The 7,127-nt window shown below is 36.4% G+C and overlaps 1 long non-coding RNA gene across 2 annotated transcripts; it reads right to left on the bottom strand.

Annotated features, from left to right (window-relative positions):
* Positions 1-1,007: 1,007 nt before the first annotated feature.
* LOC111270874 (uncharacterized) lies at positions 1,008-3,948 on the bottom strand. 2 transcript variants are annotated; one of them, XR_002686515.2, is made up of 3 exons: positions 3,850-3,948; positions 2,395-2,708; positions 1,008-1,197 (listed from the first exon to the last, which is right to left on the bottom strand). It is a non-coding gene; the product is annotated as an uncharacterized LOC111270874 (long non-coding RNA). The 2 variants fall into 2 exon arrangements; XR_002686514.2 differs by having other exon boundaries at positions 3,689-3,933.
* Between the last annotated feature and the right edge of the window lie 3,179 nt (positions 3,949-7,127).

A 7,127-nucleotide genomic window follows, 5' to 3' on the forward strand; every position in this document is an offset into this window, starting at 1 on the left:
TATGGTAGAATGCATAAGGTGAAAGGAAGGCATGACTTATAATTTGATTATGAATAATTAAACTGAGATGAACGATTACTCAAACTTCGACTTGTATTTAGTGAATTCTATGATTTTGCTTCAACTACAACTGAATATTTTCAGGTAACTTCTGTTATATTGATTTAATTAAAGCAACAATAGCAATACTATCTAAAGTCGATTAGAATCGTAGGAAAATTCTTATGATATGCGGAAACGGATGAAATTCAAGAACATTTAAACCAATAGATACAAGTGTTGTTCACCCCACAAGTCTTGCGGTTAACTATAGAAGATGTGCATACGTACATAAAGAGTTTACATTGATCGACTATTTTTATTGGCTTAGAGAAAAAGTGGCACGGCCTGTGCGTAAAGCCAGGAATACCGCGTTATAAAACAAGACGTTGTTTAGGAACATCAGGGGAAAGCTGAGTCTCTGCTATTTTCATGGCTCAAATTCGCGCGAAATTTTAAATGATGGCGGGAAGGCTTTTGAGGAAGGATCTTTGACAAAGCGCATTGTCGTCTAATTTATTACTGTCAAACTAGACGTGAGAGTTTAGACGGTAAGATTAACTAAAACTACAGAAACTTCTGTCGTTTCCATCGCCTAAAAAGGTAATTTTTTTAAAAAACAGAAGACAGCTTGTTGCTTTTATTAGTTGTCGATGTTACAAAGCTTTTATAGAAATGCGTTGCTTTGTTTTGTGCTCTGTATTTTTATTCAAAGGGCCATAATGATGAACATTGGAATATTTAATCATACCTTTGAACTTTCTCTATTTAAGCATACATGTTGTGTAGCGCCCATTTTCAACTATAATATTTTATACTCAGCCTATATATAATAATATTATATGTAATAAGCCCCACACAGACCTCACCAATAAATCGTGTTTGTTTATCAATATTTGATCAGTTCAATATAAGAATTTCTCGTCATATATCGTTGTCAACATTACTTGAACGTTTAGAACATGTGATTAAAGTTGCTTAGAAGACGCATGTATTTATTTTAATGTTCACTTGACACCATCTAATGGTACAGTTCTATGCACTGTTGACGCTATTTTTGCTTCCGGCGTTTGGTGGCGAACGCACTTGATGGGGTCCAGGGTTTGACATAAGATTAGCGGGGCTCTAGATGTGGGGTTCTCAAAGCCTGTAACCAAACTTTACGATACGATGTGATAGGTCAGTGGATGAAACGATTAGTAGCCATTCGCTAAAATTATTGGCGCGGTGTAGAAAACTACAAAGTTGCCTTTGTGAGGTGGCTAACAACATTGTCGCGTGAAGATTAGCGGGAACACTGAAGTTAGTCTATGTATGATATTAGCTTACCATAACAAATGTTACTAACCTTGATAACATGAAAAATGTTATGAGAAAATACGTGAGATATAATAATATATGAGAAAATGTTATGAGACAAGTAAAATTCCATAAGTAAAGGACAATTATACTTACTTAATACTACAAATTATGAAGTGCTTTCTAGATTTTGAAGATCTAATATAAGAATCTCTATACACTTTTCCATTCACTGTCGCCAACTTAGCTCACATTACATTAAAAAACATAAGAAGACATAACGTAATAAAGAAAAAACATAAGGAAAACATATTTTTATCATTTATGTACCATTATATTAACTACTGTCAAGTCAACTGATTTGTGCCATACTCTAGCCTAAACAGGGTTATCACGTAGCATATCGCTTTTTTATAAACAGTTGAAAGGGAATCAAAACTCCCTTTAATGTCGTCCATTTGTTGTTCCAGGTTAGCAGCACAAAATCGAATAATAGTCGCGATCCTCTGCTTTTACAGAAACGATTTCATAGCAATTCTATTGGCGTTTTTATATGTGTATTAGTCAAATAAAGTGCAACGTCAACCACAAATGTAGGTACGGTTCCATTAATACCTTGTACTAGATATGAATGATAAATAAGTCCGACCTCCATTAAAAAAAGAATGCAAAAATTGTGATATCCACTTGATAATTTAAAAGAAAACTATATCTCTTCATTCATTTTCCACGTTAAGGAAAGATCTGGCACGCACAGGCGTGAGTGGGTCTATCCTATCTATAGCAAACTTATAGCATTTTTTATGCCCTTAGGCATTTTTTTAGGAAAAAAATCTATAATATAACATAATTGCAGGCACACAACGTTGGTAGTGATAAACTCTATTTAGATTGTTCTGAAGGGTACATGTAAGGTGTATATTTGGAGCAGATAAAATGGTTCTGTTGGGCACCAACCGTCTAATGAAATGCCTGGCAGTGGTTCTGCACGTTTATTTATTATTGCACCTATTTCTACGTAGGTTATAATAAATACAAGACTGCGAATTCACTTACAGAGTATAGCCACTATTTTAAATTGCGAGAATCAGTTTGCTTGCATTTCCTTAGAGATGTGCAGATCTAGCTTCCTTCATGCACTGAAACGTGAGACAGTGGACCCCTGACAATGCTGGTGCATTAAGTAGAAGTAGCAGAAGTTCTGTCTTGACCACAATTACGTTCACTTAGATGATTAGCAGATTACCCACAACTTTCATTTAGTCATGGTCGGAAAAACCGTGTCCGAAACAATCTCAATGTTGACATCATCGTCAGTCTCAATGCGTGTCAATTTAACGGTGTTAAGTCCTTTACTTCGAGCGAATATCCTACAGCAGTCATTGTATCAACCATGCCATAATAATTATTAAATTGTCATATATGAACGGATTTTATAGCATTTATTGTTTCACGGTGGTAAGACGTTCGGTTGCTGATCTGTGCTCCTCACAAAATTTAATTTAGTGATTCCGGTCACTCTAAGTGCTTTCGTATTTAAATGAAATTTATTGCTACTATGTAAGTGAAATATTAATAATCAGTTCTAGCAAACAAGGTAACCAATGCTGATTTTAAATAAACGGGATGTATAGTGTATTGCCTATGGAGGGAAAGCATAAAGTTCATATTAACTTTAAGAGAAGGATGATAATATTACCACAGTCATATAACTTATATAACCAAGCTGGTGAACAAACAAGCAGATTTAAAAATGGCTTTAGATAATTTCGCTCGTTTCAACGAACGAACATATTGAACGCGTTATTCTATTCGAATTGGATAGTCAATGCCAGTTACTTAAAATATAACTGTTTTATAAATAATATGGAAAGAGAATGATTCTGTTTTTACCGGCTTTTCCGACACCCTGAATGTTGTGGCAACATATTATACATTTTAGAACAGAATGACGAGTAAATACGAAATATTCGTATATTCAACGGTCGGGTTTTGGAAACAGTAATAACGTGGTGCTTCATGTTTACCGGGCCGTAAGGGAAATCTAATTTTGCGAAGCGAAATGGAGCTTAAAAAGAAAGCATTGACGTCAAAAACGCAGAGAAAAAGAACAAGAAGCGCGAGACTTAGCTATGAATGACGTGGGAGTAATGCCACTAAGCCGATATAGATAAAGAACAGCAAAGAGGAATTTGAAGCGTATCCATTAATTTAACAACAATAATGGTTAGCAGCCAAACAGTTACAAATATCCATTTTGTGCGTTTTTCTTTTTTCTTTTTTTTAAGCGAAATTTTAACGAAAAGAAGGTTGTTTTGACCTTATTTTCGAAGGAAGGCCCGGTACTCACATTTTTTTATTGTAAAAGAACAGGTGCGCGAACAAAATTTCTTGATTCACACAACAACAGAAACAATCGTACAGTTCATAAATTTTGCATGCCAGCTTAGTCGCTTAGCTACATAATGTGTTTCGCTTGTTTGCAGGTTTACATTTTGATCGGTTTCTCACCTCTGAGTATACGATAAGCTTTTCGATTTGAATAGAAGTACATTAAAAAAAAAAGTCATAACGTCGTGATGCTGTCTTATTCCACCATACCTTCGAATCAAGCCCACGGACAAAAGAGAATCACCACACCTATTCCGTGTTCATAATTCATCCATTCATCCCCCCCCAGTGACATAGTGTTTTTGTTTTTGTACAAAAAATAGTAATTATGGGCTCGCTGGAAAAAAATCAGTGAGGTTTAATTTTTTCTTCTAGCATCACGGATCACCCTTTCTTAGAAATTCAAAGAGGACATAAGTGCGTTTAGAGTAGTACAGTGAAATCAAATTTTTACGAAGAGATTGTACCGATCGACCGTTACGTCGTTGATTGCGGTGAAGGGCAGCCTTTGTTCTTTAGAGAGATTGGCTAAGTGACTTGATTGCTGTGGGAGAGAACAAGAAATACGATCTAAAGCATACAAAGATGCGCCCTCCATAAAACGTACAGGCAAAACATATACACAGTCAAAACATCGAGAAGTGGGTGGAATATAGAGGAAAAGGTCGACCTTACAGTTGTCCTGGTACCTAAAGGCAAGTACTGATTTACGCACTAATGTCAGCTGTGACAAGTTCTGGCACTGTGTTCAGGAAAAACACATGGTTAGAGCATTACCTTTGTGTGACAATCTAATTTGCATAGCTAACATTTACCCGAAGCTTGTTTTTCGTTACTGCAAATCATGCTGAGCTGCATCATGTACATCATAGATGTGGGTCTATACAACCATTACTAATTATGTAGCATAATTTGCAACGCACAGTTACGCAAAACACTATTCTATAGTGTTGCCATAATCCATGTTTTGAGAGTTTGTATTCACTTACATACATGTCGACTGTACAGGATTCACGCTCAAGATTTATTACAAAAATGATTTGAGGTTTTTAAATTGTTACTGGATGCGCCTGAGCTGATGAATAAGATAATGCTTTTTCTTGGACCCAATATCAAGAGAGGGCTTTCAATAAGTATCAGTTACGAGTTAGAAGCTAAGACTTCGTTAATAGGCACTGCAGACGCTAAAACTAAAAGCATCCTTTTTCGAAATTTCTATTGATGGATGGATGACTAAAATCAATTAGGAGCCTTAAGTGTGCTCGAAAATAATTATTCTTTCAAATGTCATCGACATGTACTTTCGGTGTGTTTACGTCGCATTGGGCACCTCGTATCGGATTTACTATAGCCGAGAACTTTAGAAGAAGACTTTAGAAAGAACGACTATTAGCTAGAAAACAACATGATTTTCTGCCCGGAAAAAACCGGTTTGGTTATCTCCAGTGGTACTAAACTAAACATATATAGGAAGCATACTTTCGCCAATGATAACGTTAAAATTATTTGACGGAAATTACCAAGGGCGTTTTATAATCTGGCCAAATATCATACTGCTATAAAAGCACGTAAAAAATGAACAGTGGCACAATTTCAGATATCAGTTGCTGACATACGAATATTCTCCTAATAATACAAATAGACTAGTAATGTAGCACGCACAGGGTATTTCTAACAAGCTTGTAGGTTTCCATTTCTTAGATTCGAGATCGTTCGAGAGTCACGTTACTGGACTTCGTCATATATAAATATCACTGCCAAACAAAAACGTGTCGTTTGTGTAATATATAAGTCTAGTTCACATGAAAAGTATTCTCAAGGTGGCCTCTAGTTGTAGCGCGTCTTCATTAAATGTTCCAGATATTTTTGATTAAATGTCTTTTGACACTCGTAACATCGTATCCGAAAACAGGCAGATAAACTATATTATCAAGCTGTAACCATGTAACATTTAAATAAATTTGAGTATGTCCTTAAATCATTTCTATATTTCAAGTTTTACGTCCGGTATCGCCGTTAGTCATTCCATCAAACGGCTGGTTTCCAGCATGGAACAAAGTCTGCCTATGCCCGGGTTCGAACGCACAATGTGCCCCTACGATTAGCAGACAAATATGCTACCCACGAAGTTATTACGGGGACCTAGGCAGCCTAGTATTTGCAGGGCCTTGCGGCACTTATTTAGGGCGTTCATACCTTTTCTAATTAGTTCACACAGCCAAAAGACGTAAGCGTACTTGGCAAAGTAACACATTTTATCACATATACTTTGATATGATTATTGCTTCGCTTTTAGTTTGTAGGTAAAAGATTATATTGCAGTTGTTAGCCTAACAGCGAACGTCTGGTCTCGATTGGCGGACTATTCTGTATATCTGTAATCTGACTATAACTGAGCGCGTGGGACATACAAATTAGGTTTTTTTTTTATACAATATTTTCACATAGCAATGGAATATTATTTTGAGAGCATAGGGTGTTGTATACAAGAGGACGGATTGGGATTTCAAAGTCATTTTCAATCTCGTTACCGCAACGTAGTCAGAATCCTACAGAAAACATTTACCACACTTGGCTAATCCCTGATTTGTCTTCTCGAACCGAAGTCGTTCAGTGGCAACCACCAGCATCGAGCTAGCTCTTAACGCTTCATTTGTGGTAAAAGGCACCGTAAATATATGGCCAGCTGTTTCATAAAGAAAGAGCGAGCGTCAAACAAAGTATTTACTTGCGTGAAAGCCTTGATGATATCGTAGCTAATTCGCACGTTGCCCGACCTTTGCTGTGTGCAATTAAAGCGCAATGTTTACAGTAACCTATCTTAAACTGACCTGTAGTTCAATGAAATTTCTGTGAAGATACATAAGAAATATTTTCATCGACGAGGGTTAAGCAGAAATGTACTGGATTAATAATGGTATTGTTATCTAGCTGTTGAGACGTTTAAGCGCTGGTCTAGATAGTTATATAAGGTTGTTTTAAGGCTGTTTTTATATAGGGACGAAACCTATCCTTTTGAGTAGACACTTTACCTATCGTTTGATGTAGTTAATGCGGAATATTGCCAGTCAAAATATAACAGATTTGTGCATGAATACTAACCTAACCTAACAGCTAACCTAACCTAACCTAACAGCTAACCTAACCTAACCTAACAGCTAACCTAACCTAACCTAACGGCTAACCTAACCTAACCTAACAGCTAACCTAACCTAACAGCTAATCTAACCTAACCTAATCTAACAGCTAACCTAACCTAACCTAACAGCTAACCTAACCTAACCTAACAGCTAGCCTAACCTAACAGCTAACCTAACCTAACCTAACAGCTAACCTAACCTAACCTAACAGCTAACCTAACCTAACCTAACAGCTAACCTAACCTAACAGCTAGCCTA

This window comes from Varroa jacobsoni, unplaced genomic scaffold, assembly GCF_002532875.2.
Source record: "Varroa jacobsoni isolate VJ856 unplaced genomic scaffold, vjacob_1.0 scaffold_167, whole genome shotgun sequence".
Classification (NCBI taxonomy): domain Eukaryota; kingdom Metazoa; phylum Arthropoda; class Arachnida; order Mesostigmata; family Varroidae; genus Varroa; species Varroa jacobsoni.